Source organism: Phascolarctos cinereus, unplaced genomic scaffold, assembly GCF_003287225.1.
Source record: "Phascolarctos cinereus isolate Bilbo 61053 unplaced genomic scaffold, phaCin_HiC Scaffold_7;HRSCAF=346, whole genome shotgun sequence".
In the NCBI taxonomy this organism is placed as follows: domain Eukaryota; kingdom Metazoa; phylum Chordata; class Mammalia; order Diprotodontia; family Phascolarctidae; genus Phascolarctos; species Phascolarctos cinereus.
Window position 1 is genome coordinate 13,029,419 of NW_027556180.1, and position 20,137 is coordinate 13,049,555.

The window sequence follows — 20,137 nt, forward strand, 5'->3', positions numbered from 1 at the left end:
AGAAACCGCTAGCCAGATTCCAGGAAAAAAAGGAGTTTAGTAAAGCCTTCCTCCCCTCCCCATTCTCCCCAACACCCTCTCAAAACAGATGTTCACTCTCACATTAACATTTGGGTCATACCATAAATGCTTAACCATAGTTGATTTTAAAGTGTGTTGATTCAGAAGTGTGTCCATTCCACTCTAAGTGAGCTCATCACCTTCCATTTGGAGGCACGGAATCTATTTCTTGGTGGCTGTCATGTGGGAGATATATCCTTAAGGGAAATAGTATTTCTTTATCAAATATTGCATTTTAATCACTGACTTAAAAATCATATACATGCAAACCACAGCCTGTTGCCGTGGTTACTATTTTAAGCTGTGTAGTTAATTTCACGTTCTCTATAGGATTTGAAAAGCAATAATTATTCTGGTCTTTCACTACTTCCTCTTTCGTTAGCCCATCATCATTTACTGGGAGGGGGGAGGGGAGAAGGAAGAGAATGTGGTAATTAGTTGAGAGCGTACTGCACTGAACACATCTCTTTGAGGCACTGGTAACATTATCAAACCAGGCAGCTTTGCATCTCAAAGTGCAACAAAGGCAAACAGGTAAGAAGGCAAATTTATTTCTTTATTTTTTTTTTAATCTAACAAATTGGTATATGTCACAACAATTCCATTACTGGCCAACTTACACGGAGGCGATGGAATTGCCTGGGGAGGGGGTAATCACTGTTTTTCATAGAAATATGTTGAATACTCTTAGACCTCACATTTCACTTTATGGGGGAAAAATGTTTTTTTAAAGAATAGCAAATTCCAAACTCTAACTTTGCTTTCTCATTATTTTAATGGTAATCACAGAAACACATTCTTTCAAATTACTGAGAAAAGTTTTTAGTTTGGAAAGGACTTTTTGAATATTTTCTAGTTTCTTCACTACTATTAGATAACATTTTGGTTTTCTCCTCGTTTTTATATGCTTACAACCAAACAGACAGATGCCCTCATTCAGTGGGTCTTGGGTGTTTGCTATTTTTCCTGCTAATCTATTATTGACTTTATTTTTATAAATAGAAATAGACACCAGAACAAATTCAGCTTCTGCTTTATCTGTTTTCTTATTATCACAATATCATGGAAGATTTTTTTAGGATAGAGAAGTGATACTATAAGTGAAATCCTTATCTTTTAACATTCCCTCTTTCCTGCTCTGAAGTGAGTATGTTTCCAATAGCCAGTGATGTTTAAGAATTAAAGATGGTGCAAGAATTGCACCAGAGTTCTCTAGGGTCCTTCCTCTGGCCTCTTAATTAGATTACAAGCTCAAGAGGGGTTGACTTCCTTGTATCTGCCAGTAGGAAAGAGCTCTCCAACAAATTAGACAATAAAAAATGAATGATTAGTTTTCAGTGACAAGCCAATGGACCTTCATCTTTTTCACTGATGTACTTTTCTAAAATTGCCCCTTTCAAAATTAATTTCTTTGAGCAGTGTCATGAAATTATTATCTATGTTTCATTTTCCTATAATGATTGAACACATCAGAGGGAAACTGAAGTAAGAAACCAGTTCCATTTTACACTTTTCTTTTTTATTGTGAATTCAGTCTAACAAATGTAAATACTTCAATATGTTTTTTTAAAAGTTCCTTGTATATGAAACCTTAAATTTCTGCATAGTTTGGTTAATGTAAGGTATAGATTAAATTTAACACAATATTTGTTTTTAAAAGAAAGGCTATTTGTATATTCTGAAAAAAAAATTGCATTCTGTGTTTTTTTTTAATGGGAGCCAATAATATTTCTAATTTTCTGTACTTTAATAAAAATAAGTTTATTAGTGCCGGTAACAGTAGGAAAGTGGCATTGAGTGGTAATGAAATTCCTGGCTGTTAGCCTAAAGTTTGGACAGTCTGGATTCAGCCATACTTCTTAGGTTTATCAATAGTGTGGTACAAGGTATGAGCTCTTCAAGGTTTCAGGACCAAATGAAGAGTGTGCCAAGGATTAATATTTAACATGATGATTTTGGTGAGATTTAACCTATGATTTTTGCAAAAAGTATGCATTCTGCCATCAGTCAGTGGTTTCAGTTAGAGACACATCCTTTTTTCTTTGGGTTAATTTTACAAATGGTAACTGAGGTTTGTGCTGGCTTAACCGTAGAACATAGAATGGAGAATCAGACAGGCCACCAGCGTCTTGATTTCATTATTTTTGTGGTGTAAGTTTGCATAATTTGCTACTGTTTGGCTTTAGGTAGGAGGAAAATCGATAATCCAGGTTTTTTTAAGTATGGAGATGGAAATTTTAGAGAAAATATCATAGCTTAAGCTGAGTCAGAATTTCAGAGTTAAATTGATGGTGGTGCAAGGCTCTCGATTGCTATATCAATATTTTTACACTATTTACTAATTATTAATGCTTATTTATACTATTTACTAATTACTAATGCTAATTACATTGAACCAATTTTGATTAAACTTGTTTATATTAAAATCTTTATTTTGCTTTGTATATTAAAAAATGAAGCATTATTTTTTAATCATCAAGTTTTTCATTCTAATAAGCAAATATTTTAAGAACCTGCTATGCATTTTAATAGTCTTCTATGTACAGCATTTATCCCCATACATATGTTTGTATGAATACATGTATATACTGGTACACGTAGATAGTTATATAATATTGTGCTATGGAGAAAATCTGCCACAAAAGAAAATAAGCTGTGGCCGCAAACAACCGCAACCCCAAATCAGCAACTGTATTGTTCAGAAAGGTAAAGCACAGTCAAGGGCAATTTAGAGTGCATACTATTTGTTTCCAGGATCGATTTTTAATAATGATTTCTTAGTTGTGAACCTTTCAGTTTATGGCCAACAGATTTTTGTCTTTGTGAAAATTTATCATGGAAAACTTTGAATTTCCAGTACTAACTGTACTGGTGGGTACTCCATGGTAGACGGATAACTGAAAGGGCCGTTTTAGTCTTTATGAGGAGAAGGGCAGGAAGAATTGCAACACCTGTTTGTCATTTTGCATACTTCTCAAGGGGACAACATGTCGGGCTCTTCCCACAGAAAATAATACCTACAATTAAGTGAGACTTTAGAAAGCTCATCCTTTGGCGATGTGAGTGATTAAAAACTAGCCTTTTAAACCCCAGATAATGAAAAGTTGGAGAATCTTGTGAGAGTTGGACATGTGAAGTTTAACTCAAGCATTGTTACCCACCACTAACATCCAAAGTGAAACTGTCATTTGAGTATTTCCTGCCAACATTGTAATAGCATGATTTTCAAGCCCTGTAAAGTGATGATTTATCACTGCCATAGCAGATATGGAAGACTTCATCTATGGATGCAAAATTCTTTGCCTGTATTTTAATCCTTCTCCTACTTCTCTACTTAGAACAAAGAGGAGGAATTGTGTCAAGACAGTTTAGATTTTTATTTTATGGCTAATTAATATATATGACTATAATATTACTATACATAGTATATATAACTATATATGTGTGTAAACATGTGTGTGTATATATATATATACATACATTTCTGTAGTCTCCTTTTCTCTCTCTGTTTCTCAAACACATACACACGTATCTTGCATCATGTATTAGACACACATACATTTATATTATATACATACACATACACTTAAGCAATCATCTTAGATGCTTAGGAAAGAAAACCCATAAAATCTGTACAAACGAAGTATGGGAGCAGACTCTGGATAGAAAATGCCCTCCATCAAAATAAAGTTGAATAGCAGAGCAATTGGCATTAAAGCTTTGATGTTAACTTTATTATTAAGGTAGAGAATTCTAAAGAAGACGCTAGTGTGTCATATCTTTGTGTCACTATCATGTTAATGCCTTTTGTTCAAATGATAAAATAACTATCTTAGCCTAAAATCTTTCTATCTGGCTTTAGTAGCATCTATTCTGGGGAAGATAGATCATTCAGGTTAATTTATTTTAAGGAAGAAGTCTAACACGACTATGAGCTAGGGGTTGTGTTCTTGTTTTTTGTTTTTAGGCAGTTAGGGTTAAGTGACTTGCCCAGGGTCACACTGCTAGTGAGTGTCAAGTGTTTGGTCTAAGGCCAGATTTGAACTCAGGTCCTCCTCAGCAACATTCTATGTTTTTATAGAATTCAGCACCTGGAGTCCTGGCCTGCTCATTTCTGCCCACTGCCCTCTCCAACTTCCATCAAGTCCCAGCTGAAATCCCACTTTGTACAGCAGGCTGTTCCAGACCCCCTTGATGCTGATCTTCTCCCTCTGAGATTACCTCCTAATATGGGTTATTTGTGCCCAACCTGTGGTGGAGCCTTCTGAGCCCCTGCTGCTCTGAGCAGCCACAGTCAGACATGCTGAGCCTTGACTTCCACACCGGGATGTTATTTCGGTCCTCTTTGAGCACGGAGGATGAGCACCACCACGTCCCCCTTAACCACCACCACCAATTCGTCCTGTTGACAGCTCATCTTTAAGTGGTGGTTTGCATGTTTTCTCCCCCAATGGGATGTGGCCTCCTTGAGAGCATAGCCTGTTTTTAGCTCTCATTGTCTCCTGTTACATAATAGATGTTCAATGACGATTTCTTGACTATCGCAGAGAGAGAGAATCTCTTTAAGGATCTGAATGTAGTAGGGAGGATAAGAAGTGGAGCTTACATCCCAGTTGGGGGAAGACAATCCAGCAAAAGTGGGCAAAAAGATGACAAGGAGAATTTGCTGTTTTTCAGTCTTCTCAGTCATGTCTGACTCTTGGTGACTCCATTGGGAACTTTCTTGGCAAAGATAGTGGAGTGCTTTGCTATTTCCTTCTCCAGATCAATTTACAGATGAGGAAACTGAGGCAAACAGGGTTTAGTGACTTGCCCAGAGTCACAGAGCTAGTAAGTATCTGAGGCCAGACTTGAACTCAGGAAGCTGACTCCAGGCCCGGTACTCTATCCACTGCATCACCTAGATGCCTACTGTGCCACCTAGCTGGAGGCTATTCCACTTGTGTGTTACTATCTTCATTGCGTAACTGGGTTTCTGGCACCTCGTAGGCATTTGATAAATATATATTGATGAATTGATTGAAGTTGGTATTTGAGCTGGGCCTTGAATTATCAATCCATCAACTTAGTGGCCCTTATTAAGCCTATACCATGTGCTAGGGACTGCACCAAGTGGTGAGATGCGGAGAGCCAAGTGGGGAGAGCCCTGTGCACTCAGAAGCTTACCAGCGAGTCGGCTGAGATGAAGGGGCTGGAGTAATAACCTGGAGAGTGTTTGCTTTAATCTTAGCTTGCACAGTAGTGGCTCCAGGCTCTATCTTCCTCCACTTGTAGCCTTTTGATGTAAGAAGGTGGTATTCATGCACTTGGAGTTTGTAGATCCCTACCTAAAAGGGCCATTCAAGGTTGGGATTTTAACTCTTGCCCAGAGTTTCTATTTTCACTTTACCCTAAGATATTGAAAGCCTGCATGGGGTGTGTGTGTGTGTGTGTGTGTGTGTGTGTGTGTGTGACTGATGGCCTGTACTTAAGACACCACCAGGAAGCCCTTTTGTTTCACAAGAAGCAGGAAGTTGCACACATGCCATGAGATTGCTGGTGATATCAACCATAGCGTGCAGATGTATTTTTAGGTTCTTTTTTTTTTTTTAAAGGCTCAACCATAAAATATCATAGCCAGAATGCTCTGGAAGATAGAGAAGTGACCTGGGAGTCAGGAAAATCTGCATTTCAGCCCAGCCAGTAGTGCATCCTGGTAAAGTCCCAGGTTCTCTGGGGGCCTCAGGGAACTCTCCGACACAGGTGTAGAGCAGGCCCTGACCCGCTGATGCTCTGCATTGGCAGAAAGGGTTTCCTCACCTGGGGCTCCCTCACCAAATCTGGCCTCCAGACCCACCCACAATACACAGTATTCTCCGTATTGCCAGGAGTTAGACTGGCATGATGGGAGATGGGAGATGCCTCTTTGAAATCCTGTTTTTCAGCATATCCAACAAAAAGAGAACAGGGAGAGCTGTTATAGAAAGATGTTGTCCCTGGAACCTGAGAACAGAGCTTTTGGATCCACCTATGGAGTTTATGTATGTGTGACCAAGGGCAGTTCACTTATTCTCCTTGGTCCTGAGTTTCATTGTTTGTAAAAACAAAACAAAACAAAACATAATGTTGGACAAGTAGCCTCTGAGTTCCTCTGGGCTTCACTACCTGACTTCATCTGCCTTCTCCCTCTCCCCTTGGGGCCCTTTTCTCCCACTGGCAAGTTCCTTCCATAACCTTCCCTTTGAGGAGGGACCCACACTAGCTTTGCTTCCCTCTCCCCACCTCCACCTTTTTCACATTTCCCTTTATTTTATGGGTTATCTTCTTCCATTGGAATGTAAGCTCTGCGAAAGTAAAAGCTGCCTTTTTTTTTCCCCATGTATTTATAGTCCTAGCATTTAGCACAACGTTTGGCCCATAGTAAACTCTTAATCAATGATTGTTGACTTGATTCTGTATTTAATTAACCTCTCTAGATCTCAATTTCCTCATCTGTCAGTCCTTGAGGGAGTTGGACAACTTGGCCTGGAGGGCCGTTCTTGATCTCACTCTACTGTCTTTCAGTTTCTTTTGTATATAGCTTGGATTTACTGATAAATTGTGCATATGCAGTAGAAGGTATATTCTCAACTCACAGGGATTGTTCATTTCTTGTCTTTGCACTAGGCACACCCAGGCCAGCCTAGTGCCTGGCCCAGAGTCGGCACTTGAATTCTCCTTGGTTTGAATTGATGGAAGAACTGTGCTCCTTAGTTTTACTAATAAGAAACAGAAAAAGCCCGAGGATACTTAGCAGCTGATCCCAGGAAAAGCTGAGGTTTGCTCTCTTGGGTTTCTGGCTAGAGAGGAATCTGAATCACCCATCGCTGATTCCATCCACACTGCTCAGTTTGCATTTCTGAGCCTCTCCGACCTTGTCCCTTGGCCCTGGCATTTACAATGTGACCATTGCCTGGAACTTTATTCTGACTTAGGGGCTTCCCAAGAATTAATTGTAAACAATATCTTTGACTTCTTTCTCTTTAGAAGATGCCCCAAATGCCCCAGAATGATTACTTTTTAGTTTCAGAAATTAGACTCACCTCTGCCATGATTTTCTAATATATGAGATTTTCTATTTTTTTTTGGAGACCTTTTTGTGCAAGATATAAGCATAAAAAATAGAAAAGGACTTTTCTGAGAGTGTTATATAGTAGATAGAAACCTGAAGTCTGAGGACCTTGGTTTGCCGCTTCCCGTGTGACTTTATCTCTCTGGAAAAAGACGGTTTTAGATGTGGCGGGTTTGGAGGCCACGATCACCCATTTCCACTGTAATGTTGCAGTGTCAGAGGAAGAAGTCCACATGTGCCCTGCTTTTTCAGGTTGAGAATCCACCCAAGCTTCTCTTGGTACCAAAGGTGCTCAAGTAGTACCAAAGGTAGAGTTAACCTATAATAATGGCAGAATTCCGTAAGGGTGTTAGCCTGGATGCCTAAAGAAAACGGTATTGTAAAGAGGATACTCCATATTCCATAATGTGTGAATGGGAGCAAAGTTCAACTGACAATATTAACACGTCCATAGGAACATGGCACAATTCACGAGAGGCTCTTTCTGTGCAAGCGTGAGTCTCCATGGAGGCACATACACAATTCTAACAGCAACAAATAGCTTACCTTGTGATGGGGTCTTTCTGCACATGTTGTTGTATGTCCATATGGAGACACAGAAAAATAATAACAAATCATTTACCTTAATACAGCAACCCGTGGCCCATGGGATGGAGAGTTAGGCTTGGAGTCAGGCAAGCGAGTTCAAATCCAGCCTCAGACGTTTATTGGCTGTGTGACCCTGGGCAAGTCACTGAAGCTTGCTTGCCTCAGTGTCTTCAATTCTAAAATGGCCATGTTAATTGCACCTACCTTACAGGGTGTTTGTGAAGATCAGATGAGATAATAGTAAGGTTCTATAAATACTGAAAGGTGCTATAAATACAGATTATAAGGGGCTATAAACGTGGATTCACTTCCACTTCCCTGCCCCATCTATGGACTGTGAAACATTTCCCCCAAAACAATTCTGTAAAGTAGGTAGCTTCTCTCTTGTGTTACATATTAGAAACTGAGGCACAGAGAAGCACGGAGTTTGTCGGTGGCCACAAAGCTGGTGTTAAGAATCAGGATTCAATCCTGGACTCTGCCTCTTGTGGGTTAACACCATGTTTGAAAAGAATATCTTTTCCAAGGGTCCATGTGTCCCTTTCTAAGGATGACGTCACTCTTCCTGAGGTCCAAGCATTTGTTCTGCTCTAAGCAACTCTTAGCGACACATAATCGTTATTGTCTACTATCATTTCATTTTTGGGAAGTGCTCTTATTTTGTAAGAATCAGATAGAGAAATAAGAAAAAGATCATGAAACTACATCTGTGAGGGATCTTTTGGCCTGCGTGGCTCATAACTGAGAGATTCTACATCTCATTCTGGCCAGATTTGCATTCTTAGTATAATGTCTCCCACTGGATTTGAAAAGGAATTTTAGCTTAAACTCCAGTGGGGAAATTGATATCTCCCACGGATATTTTAAAATGGCCAATGCTGTGGGGTTTTTTTTTTTGCATATATACCTTTCTCTTATGCTCTGTATTTTTCCTCCCACAAGTAAAGTATTTGGGGACAGATGGCCAAAGCAAATTTGTGCCTTGGCCACATGTGTATGTGTGCAGTTTTTAGAGGGTCTGTTTGGTGTTCACTGAACCTTCCCTTGACACAAACAACCACACTGGCATCTTTGAACAAGCGTCAGAGGCAGCTTGACGCCGGATCCATTCACGGCATTCCTTGGCTTCTGTCTTGGTGTCTCAAGGGCAGGCTCAAGGGAATGTCAAAAGTGGATTTTCCCACAGTTGTATTGCAACTTCCAGCCTAGTAGGATCACTGGAGCTCAGATTTTCTTCTACAAGAGATCTTAGGGTTCATCCAGTCTGACCACCCTCATTTTTATAGACAAGAAACCGACGTCAAGAGGATAACAAGTTGACTTGGTCCGGGTCATGCAGCTTTTAAGGAAGAAGAGTCAGAATTTGAATACAGGTCCTCTGCCCCCAACTCCATGGTACCATGGAGTATCACTGTGCTGTGGAGTAACGTGAAAGCTATTAAGAAGTGGCTCACTTGCTGTTATATGTTCTCTATGTCCTTACTCTTTCTATCAGCTTTTCCTGTATACCTAGCACTCTCTCTCTCCATCCTCAGCACTGCCTCTTAAAACCTTTCTCTTCCATTAGATTTCCATGCGCTATACACCCACCTTCCTCAGTTCTGTTAGGTGTCAAGGTTCCCTCCATGCTCAGATCATCTTTGTAAATGCTGTGACTCCTTCCCCTCCTCTTCCCTCCCTTTCCCCATCAGGGACTTGAGGGGAGGAACCGCTTGTCCTTTTTCTTGTTGTATCCACAGTGTTAAGCACAAGGGCCCCACACACAGCAGGTGCCCAATAAATGCTTATTGAATTGACTGCTAATCCTTTCCGTCTCCTATATTTGCTATACTTTGACATATTTCCCCTAAACATTTACTAAGTGCATTAAAGGTCTTGGGCTGAAAAAGCGATCACTACCTTGTAAGTGTTTAATCCACCATTGTAAGCAGGCAGACAGACATAGTGCCAGAAGTAGATCTTGGTGTGTCCAGGGGGTACGCTGATTGCTGACTCATCTGGACAAGCCCAGTTCGTGCTCTAGACATGCCTATGGAAACAGACCAGGGGTTGGCAACCTCCTGATAGATAGTATGCCAAAGTTTCAACTCCTTTTCTTCTGAGTGAACTCCCTTGAATGGGGGTGAATAGCAATATTGGGCCAAGTGCCAAGATAAGTAGGGAAAAAGAAGCAGGACAGTGGGCGAGACAGCATGATGGCATCAGCTGTTCTATGTGTCAATCGGCCCAGATGCCTGACATGGCCAACGGCCAAAGAAGACAAAATTTTAACAAATTCTTTTTTTTTTTGGAAAAAAAAAAAGAAATTACATTATACTCAAAGTAAAAAACCAAACACTTTGTCTCAGTGAGGGAAAAGGAATGAGTGGAGGGAAAGTTAACCAGTAATGATGTCTTGCAATACCCGTGTCTTCCTGATCCCTAGGGATCTCTTTGAGCTCCACCATATGAACTGGACTTTGGTGGAAAACACATTCTGGCATCTCCCGGGCACCACTGAGAATGATACATGAAGAGAATAACCTATTTAAGGAATCTGTCAGTCAAACAGACCAGCATTTTGTAAGAATAAATACCTTTTTCAGGTAAAGAACAACAAGGAAAACTTGGCTTGTCCTGGTTAAGCCTTTAAATTTGGCTTTCTTTAGAAAGGCAGAACATTATGGAGAGAGGACCTAATGCCGATAGTAGCCTTTACGCTTTTATCTTTTAGAAATTTTATAGTTTTTAATAAAAAGTAAAGGAGAAAAAGTTTTTCTTCAAAGAATAAGAGGGGCAGTTAAGTAGCATTACAAAGAATGGACTTGATATGTTATAGTGCAATCGTAGTATGAACACAAATGAAGGCTTTGTTGCTTTTGTGTAATTTGAGAATGTTATAACCTAAAATTTCAGTGTATTCTGAGTTCTGATTAGCTTGAGGTCACTTTATGTATGTTCATGTTCATAGGGGTTTTATTCTCATCTTTCCCTGTTTCTCTCTCTCTCTCTCTCTCTCTCTCTCTCTCTCTCTCTCTCTCTCTCTCTCTCTCTCTCTCTCTCAGCAATTAAAGTCCATATACCCTCATTTTTAGTTAATGTGTGATTCCTAACCTTCAGTCAGTTTGTTCAGGCAAAATGGTTCACAAGCTTCAATAATTTATAACTCCTTCATTTTAGCACGTTCTGTCTTTTTTCCCAATCTCCCCATATGCTTTCCAGTAAGTAGGTTTGAAATATAGAGATAAAAAAACTATATGCTTTTTTAAAAATAAGTTTTTATTGAAAAATACTTAATTTTTTCCATTACCTAGATTTCCACCTGCATACCTTTCACCCCTGTCCAGAGAACTGCTCTTAAAACAAATGCTCTCTTTTTAAAAAAGAGGAAATAAAAAAAATTCAGCTAATCAATGAACACATAGAAAAGCTGCTGACATTATATAATGTTCTGCAGTCATAGACCCTGAGCTTTGCAAAGGAAAGGAGGGACAGGATGTGTCCCCTGCAACACTGGGGCTAAGCTCGTGCTCTGTCACTTCACAGTATTCAGTTGTTGTTGTTATTACTGTTGCCAATGACTGTGTTGTCTATTTGTAAACTGGGGATAATAGCAGCACCTCCCTCCAAAGTTGTTGTGAGGATAAAATGAGTTAATATTTTTAAAGTGCTTTATAAACCTTAAAGTACTACACAATCCTAATTATTGTTGTTATCATAGTTATTGTGCATATCATTTTCCTGGTTCTTCTCACTTCTTTTTGAATCAGTTCATATAAGTCCTTTCAGGCCTCTTCATATTCATATCATGGTCAGCAATAGTCCCTACACTCATGTTTAACCATTCCTTCATTCTCCTGTTTCCACTTCTTTGATGCCATCAAAAGTGCTACTGTAAATATTTTGGTGTATGTGAAACCCTCCTTTCTGACACTGACTTCCTTGGTGAATATATTTAGCAGTGGATTCTCTGGTTCAGAGAGTATAAATATTTCCATCACTTTATTTACATCGTTATAGATTGCCTTCCAGAATTATTGTACCAGTTTATAGCTCCATCAGTAATACATGTCTGTCTTCCAAGACCTCTAAAACATTAACTATTCTGGTTTTTTAATCACTTTTTACAAATTTTCGGGGTATAAGGTAAAACCTCAGGGTTCTTTTGTTTTGCATGTCACTCAATTGTTAGTGATTTGGAGAGTTTCAAACACTTAAAAAGAAACCAAATGTCTGGGGCCAAAGAGATGACAGTTCTCAAAGCCAGTTTGCCCAACAGTCAGCTGGAGGATGCAAAAACTTGAGGTTCTTGTCCTCTTCATCCCATTCTCTGTTGGGATGTACAGGAGCAGGAAAGAGATAAAGAGGGAAGAATGGAAGAGGTCTCCGCTCCCAGGAGTGCACTGGTGGGATCTTAAGCTCACCAGTGGACACTCAGCTCCACTCCCCATCATAGGCAATAAATAAATGCTTGTAGATTTATTAATGACAAAGGCACTGTGCTGAAAAGAGAAAAGAAAAGAAAAAAAGAAAAGAAGAGAAAGGAAAAGAAGAGAAAGAAACATTCAGGTTTTAAGTATCAGATTTGGGATTGGAACCCAGGTCTTCACATCTTCAACCCTAGCACTCATTCCATTGCTCCTTGCTGCCTCATTATGACCATAACGTCAACATTGGCATATTAGAAAAACGTGATGGAGTTAAACATTTTTTCAATTTTTTTTCTTTTTATCAATTACACATAAAATTTTTGTAACCTTTGTTTTTTAAAATATTATGAGTCCTGAATTCTCTTTCTCCCTTTCCTCCGTCCCCTTGAGAAGGCAAAAAATTTGACACAGATTATGCATGTGAAGTCATGCAAAATATATTTACATATTAGCTATGTTGCAAAAGAAAACAAACCAAAAAAAAAAGAGAAAAAATAAAAAAGTAAAAAATAAATGCTTTGATCTGTATTCAAACTCCACCAGTTCCTTCTCTGGAGGTGGACAGAATTTTTAATCATGAGTCCTTTAGAATTATCTTGGAGCATTGTATTGTGGAGAATAATTGTCTTTCACAGTTGATCACTGAACGATACTGCTGCCATTGTGTAAAATGTTCTCTTGGTTCTGCCTACTTCATTTTACATCAGTTTATATAAGTCTTCCCAGGTTTTTCTGAAGCTATTCTCTTCATGATCTCTTATAGCATAATAATATTTGATCATAATCATATAGCACAACTTGTTCAGACATTTGATGAGCATCCTCTCAATCTCCAATTCTTTGCCACCACAAAAAAGAGCTGCTATCAATAGTTTAGTACGTGTGAATTTTTTTCTCTTTCTTATGATCTCTTTGGGATGCAGACCTTGTAGTGTTATTGCTGGGTCAAAAGGTATGCATGGTTTTATAGCCCTTTGGGCCTAGTTCCAAATTGCTCTCCAGAAGGGTTGCATCAGTTCACAACTCTACCAACAGTGCACCATTGTCCCAATTTTTCCACAACCCCTCCAATATTTGTCATTTTCCTTTTCTGTCATTGTGATGGAGTTTTGACTTCCATCTTCTAATATTAACCTAAAGCTTGGAAGCAGGAGTTCTCATTAAAACTGGAAAATAAATGAAAAACATAAACCAAAGCCTTAGTAAGATAATCGGTCAGGTACTTCTTTGATGCTGCCCGCAGGAACTTTTTGATTAAAGCCCGTCTACTCTCTAGAAATAAAAGAAACACTTCATGGACTATGAAGGGTGGGAATGCTGTGCTAAAGAATGCTACAGGATTCGAATAAAGTAAAGATGTGGCAATAAATTCACTGTTGATATTGTTGTGATGATGGTTCTTGAAATCTGAACTTTATTCAGAATTTAGGAGACAATAAAGGTGCTGGCCTTTTCCCATCAGCACCATGTTGGCAGCTACACGGTGAGGTGATACACAGAGGAGACATTCCATGATCAAGAAACAGTTACATCTGTAGAAGAGAGTAGAGAGTGAGCTTGCGTCCAAGGAGACCCAAACACGGCAGGTGATCAAGGGAGAAGAGTTTGAAAGAGTGAACACGTTAGCTATTAGCCATAGCGGGTGGTATTACGTCATAAGCTAAAACCCTCAACATTTGCAAAGCATTTGAGGAACATAAGCTCATGTGAACCTTATAATCATCTGTGAGGTTGGGTCCAAAGGTATTATTGTCCCATATTTGAGATGGAGAAACAGAGGCTTAGGAATTTTAATTGCGTAGCCCATAGTCACATAGCTTATAATTATCAGTACTTGAACTTCAGCCTAGATCTCCCTGATCTCACCCTGCACCCTCTATGCCAAGCTCCCTGACTGATAAAGCACAATAAGAAAACACTCTTTAAGCAACTGGGGAGCAAGATCCCTATGGTTCAATACCCCCTCTTTCCCTCCAGCAGCCTCATTACCCTTTGGGAAGGCCTCCTCATGGGTCGTTAGGACTTTCTTTCCGTCACTTTTTATGCTAAGCCTGGGGAGGTTCTCTGGAAAAGGCAAAGGAAGGGAAGCAAATAGATGCTTTGGGTCTAAAAAAGCAGATTCTGTCTTCATAGAATTTATAACTTACTAAAGGGCTGTGTCCCCACATAGGTCATGTGACGAAAACACATTTTCCCATAGAAATTCTATTATCGTTCTAAGGCCAGCCCACAGGTGATAGAGGATCCCTAGTTTCTCTCTCCTGTCCCCTGTAAGGCATGAATCCTGGTTGTCTTTGGGATGCTTCCTACTTATCAGTGTCCTTCCTAAATGTAGCCTTCAGAGCTGAATGTGCTATTCCAAATGAGGTCTGATGTGAGCAGAAAAAGGATTGCCAGAGTCATAGGAGGGAGCCAGGTGAGAGGAATGACGCCACAGAAGCTGAACTTTCAAGAAGTGAGTGAGGCGCAAGACCCAAGGTCAGCAAGGCTGAGGAAGTGGTTGGTGCCTGAGAAAGGGTCAGGAGGTCATCAAGATCCTGGGATAAAGCGATCTCAGTGGAATAGCCAGAGAATAAGAACTGGTGCTGAAGAAGTCAGAAACATGTCTTTGGAAGGTGCTCCCAAAATTACTTATGAATATTGTTTTCCAAAAGACTTATTGAAAATGGCATGCCCCCCCCCTTTCTTTTCTTTCTTTCATTTGTTGAAAAGGGCAAAATCACATACTATAACCATGTAAATCAACTCCTATGAGATGTGAGGATGATTCTCTATCTGTTACATGAACTTAGGATCCAGGAATGTAATATTTTCTATGCAGTTGAGTTGTGGAGAATGGATGTATGTCCTGTAGGAGATGAGGTGGTTAATACATGTTCTTGGGATAAACTTTTATAGCAACTGCCCAGAAAATGTTCCAGATGAAGATGGAGTCAGTTACTTAAAAGCCTTCACTTTATTACCCAAAATATTAGAAAAATGTATAGCTGTTCAGTAGCATTGTCCAAGTTCATCACATCAGTGGGAACTATTTATGTATATGTATGTGTGTGTGTGTGTGTGTGTGTGTGTGTGTGTATATACACACACATACATATATATATATGCATATGTGTATATATATGTATATACACATACATATATATGCATATGTGTATAAATATACATATATATACATATTTGAGACTTTAGTGGAATATTCTGCTTTACACAAAAATTTCAAAATTATTCCATAACAAATGCCATTTTGCCCCACCCACCAGTGTCAGATATGAGAAAATTTTCATTTAAGTGATTGAAACCTTTCACAGTTAAGTGTGAGGGACACTTCCAGTATTCTTTCCTTAGAAATTCGGTCCATTCCTAGAATACAGTTCACATTGATATTTTTGGTTCATGGAGCTTCCCAAGTTGACCCAGTGAAACTGAAGCTGGGTGGTCCACAGGAGAGATATTAGATAAGGTTTAAAGGAATTATGAGAAATTCCTAGAATTGATATGTCAAAGTCTGGACCAAATTATTTGTGTACATGCATTGTGTGTAGATTACTTTGGACTTTTTTCATCATGCCCACAGGGTCCTCATCATAGTACAGGATCAAATTAACCTCATATTCACATCTTCATTCATTCATTCAGTAAGCTGTTATTAAGCACCTACTATGTGCCAGGAAGTGTGCTAAGCCAGTGGAGACAAAAAGGCAGAAGACAGTCGCTGCCCTCAAGGAGCTTAGTCTACTTCACTGGTGAAGATGCTGTGGCCTTCTAGATCCTTGGGTGCGGCCTTTTGACTGAGGCCAAGTTTCACAGAACCAATCCTTTTATTACGGGGACTCGTTCTGTGAAGTTTGGACTCAGTCAAAGGGCCACACTTGAAGACCTAGAGGCCCACGTGTGGCCTCAAGGCCACAGGTTCCCCACTCCTGGACTGTAATCAGTGCCCTCTATCCCTGGGACCTGTCTGAATGGAAGGTCAAAGAGCTACTCCCCAAAGCTAAACCTTCATTTAAGGAGGCCCACTGAGCCAGTCAGCTCTTCATTTCTCAGCTCCATGGCTTTGGACATTCTCCTATTGTCCTTCACCAGGTCCCTTCCCACCCTACCCTTTTCCACTCTTCTAGGGCAGAGACTGTCTTTCTTTTTTGCATTTCTACCCCCAGAATTTAGCACAGTTTCTGGCATATAACAAATGTTTACTGACTGATTGATTGCACAAAAGGATAAGTGTGTCTTTGTGCAGAGAGAAGTACCTTGGCATGGCAGAGAGCTGCCCAAAGTCAAGAAGATCCAGGTTCAAACCTCCCTCTGATACACAACAGCTGTATCATCCTGAGCAAGTCTGAGTACCTCTATGGGTATGTGTGTGTTTACGTACACACACACACACACACACACACACATACATAGGAGAGAAAGCCCTGCCCCCTTCAGATTCTGAGTGCCTTATTTTGTGTCTTAAGACTTTTATGGGATTCATTTTCATGTGAAAGCATCACAAACCAGGGAAAGGCAATGGGCTGGTCCAGTGCTGCCTCTTCTCAGCCACTTCACTGATGATGGCGGCCAACAGGACAGCCACAGAGCTCGGAGCAGAACCTTTAAAGTAATTGAATTAAGGAACCCAGATGACTGAGCGGTGTGGGCAGGTGAGGGGAGAAGGACTGGCTGCAGGGCCCAGATCCAGCTCTTCCCAACCTAAGCCTATAAGTGGAGATGGGTTAGATCTGGAGTCTGCGCCTTGGAGGGATTGGGAGCTTGGGCTAGTCATGACCCCTGGGATGCCACCTGAAAGGGTTGTGGGGTGCAATGACCAGATACACACCTATCTGTGTGCATATGCAGCCTGTGTATGTACATCATATATGGGGTAGCTACTCTGAGGTCTACCGCCTATGTGACTTTGAGCCAATCACTTGGCTTCCTTGGGTCTCAGTGAAATGCTCTTCCTCCTCCTTGCCTTTGACTCTTGGAAACTGATTTCCTTCAGGACTCAGCTCAAATGTCACCTCCAGGACGTCTTCTCTGGTGTCCTCTCTCTCTGACAGCTGGTGTCTTCCCTAAGCTTCCCAATGGTATACACACACACATACGTATATGCACACATATGCCTGTGAAGGGTTCTGGAGGGCAGGGATAGTTTTGCTTTTGTATTTGTCTCCCCAGTCTAGCTGTGTAGGCACTTCTCTAAGATTAGATTTACAGATGACTTGCTGGTCTCCATTGGTGGGAGGAGTTTTCAATCAATCAGCAAATATTTACAAATTGAATACTGTGTATGGCTAGGTGGCTCAGTGGATACAGCCCTGGGCCTGGAGTCAGGAAGACTCATCTTCCTGAGTTCAACTCTGGCCTCAGACACTTACTAGCTGTGTGAACCTGGACAAGTCATTTAACCTCTTTTTGCCTCAGTTTCCTCATCTGTAAAATGAGTTGGAGAAAGAAATGGAAAAACACTCCAGTATCTTTGTCAAGAACACCCGAAATGGGGCCATGAAGAGTTGGACTTGACTGAAGAGCAGAAGCATTTTGGGGGGCAGCTCCGTGATACACCAGAGAGAGCTCTGGGCCTGGAGTCAAATCTTGTGTTCAAATCTGGCCTCACTAATTAGATGTGTGACCCTTTGCAAGTCACTCTACTCTCTTTACTTCAGTTTCCTCATTTGTAATATGATCTGGATAAGGAAATGGCAAACTGTTCCAATATCTTTGCCATGAAAATCCCCAAAGGAATTACGAAGAGTCATAAATGACTGAAACAACGTTAATGACAACAACCACTGTGTGCTAGGTTTTGGGGATAAACAGAAAAAAAACAAACCGTCACTTCCATTCTATTGTAAGAAAGCAGGAAGTCAGTATATACGTGCATATATCAATATCAACATTGCCAGATGGCAGTACTCGCACGGAAGCTCCTTCTCCCATTGAAAGCATAGGTCTCTCCTTCCTTCCCTTTCCCTCTCTCCTCCTCTCCCTTTTCCTCCTTCCCTTCCCTTTCTCCATCTCTCTCTCTCTCTCTCTCTCTCTCTCTCTCTCTCTCTTACTCTCTTTCCCTCTGTCACACACACACACACACACACACACACACACACACACACACACACACACACACGCACTGCACCAACGTGCTTGCTGTCGTTTCATTGATGCAGGGAACTCCTGGATGAGAAAACTCCCTGGAGCAATGCAGATTGGCCCCTCCTCTGCCATCTTTTGTCTTAGAGAATTTTCTGGGGCAATAAGAGGCCGAGTGATTTGCCCAGAGCCACAGAGAAATTCGGTGCCAGGTATGAGACTTGAACCCATGTCCTCCTGCCTCTTAGGCCAGCTCTCTCCCCATAATGTCATGCTGCTGCTCAGATATCATATATATTTCAAGCCTCAAGTTAGGTTTCACATTTCTTTACTTATTTTTACCATTCATAATTCATCCTTAAGAAAACCAAAAGAAAACACAATTTTCTCCTTTTCACATGGAATGCAGCACATTTGAAAATACACTTTAGGCGACTTAATTTGGGATGTGAGAGGAGGTGCACGTTTTAGTGGAGAGATCTGAGAAGGAGGGAAAACGTGGTTTCTGTTCTCATTCTGCCATTTCTTTTGCTGGTATCACTGAGTCTGAGAAGGAAGGGAGCGGAGTCACCACTGGTCTAGCCTCCTCATTTTAGAGTCCCAGGACACCAGAGCGCAGGATGGTGAGTGACCTACCCAGGGTCACACGGATTCTGGAAGGAGAAGAGCCGAGCCAGACCCAGGCTTCCTGAGTCCAAATTCAGCATTCCCCACTGTGGCCTGCCCTGTCCTCGTCAAATGGAGATAATACTTTCCTGTTTCAAGGCAGGGGGCTAGACCAGTTGATGTTTCACAGTTCCTTCTAGCAAAGACATGATGATAATAATAATAGCAGGTAGCACTTATAAACCACTTTGATGTGCATAGAATACTTTATGGGTGTTATGTTACTTGATCTCAAGTAGGCAGCTGCTATAATTCTCTCCATTTTACACATGAGGAAACTGAGGCAGAGAGAACTTAAATTACTTACTGGCCCAGAGGACCACAGCTGGTAAGTGTTCAAGGTAGGATTTGAACTCAGATCTGCCTGGTTCCGGGTAAAACCCTCTTGTTACTGAATCACCTGGTTAATTATGGGATTCAGGAGGCACCCAGGATTTCAGCTTTGGTTCTAGGACGTCAACCCGAGCCCCCTTTCCACAGTCTCAGAGCTTCCTCTACCAATTGTGTCTCATTCTCTGCTTTTCCTTCCTCCCTGTGGCCTTCTAGACTTCTAAACCACATGAAAATTATAGTTAAAAAAGGTCACCTTTCAGACTTATTTTGATCATTCCCTGTGTTTCATATCCCAATCCCCACTCAGACACCTCATTGTTACTATTTCTACATGCAGTGAATTTAGAGTTAAGGCAAAGAAGGTTCACCATTCAAAACAAAACTGGGGACTCACATTTCTCTTTCTCCCTGGTTTTACATTGTTTTAGCTTCATTCATTTCATTTCACTTCATAGACTCCCTATCTCACCCAAGCTAGAAGACCAGCAGCCATGTAGGAACCCAATCCCATTGCTGAATCACATGGAAGTGTTGACCTCACTTTCTGACCTGGATCAGTTCTCAGTGTTCTGTCTTTATTCCACCCTACCTCTCCTGTGCAGGTGGTGGGGTGGGTGATTCACCATATTAGTGCTAAATTTGGTGTGGAAACCTTACTATACTAGCCCTACTGCAGCTCAGAGCTCTAGAACTCCAGTGATCCATCTGCCTCGGCCTATCTAGTAGCAGGGATATTAGGCATACACTACCACGTCCGGCTTTCTCACGGTTTTAGGGGAAAAGCAGAGAACATGATTCTGGTAAAGTTCGTTTAACTTAGGCTGGTCTTTATTTGAAAGTCTGTCTTTGTCTGAACCCATATTCTTCACCTTTCTACATTAATAGTCTATCCCAGAACTTGCACACCATTGGAATG

At 40.8% G+C, this 20,137-nt stretch overlaps 1 protein-coding gene across 9 annotated transcripts in view; it reads left to right on the forward strand.

Moving 5' to 3' along the window:
- The first annotated feature begins 482 nt into the window (after positions 1 to 482).
- MBNL1 (muscleblind like splicing regulator 1) overlaps positions 483 to 20,137 on the forward strand; it is a 248,076-nt gene continuing 228,421 nt past the window's right edge. For 2 of the 9 annotated variants that reach the window (XM_078147507.1, XM_078147508.1), the window contains exon 1: positions 483 to 594. The gene's annotated coding sequence lies outside the window, so the exon portion shown is untranslated. Of the gene's footprint in view, positions 595 to 18,415; positions 18,435 to 20,137 lie in introns of those variants that run through there. The other 7 variants (XM_078147504.1, XM_020988948.2, XM_078147506.1 and 4 more) reach the window with 5 other exon arrangements.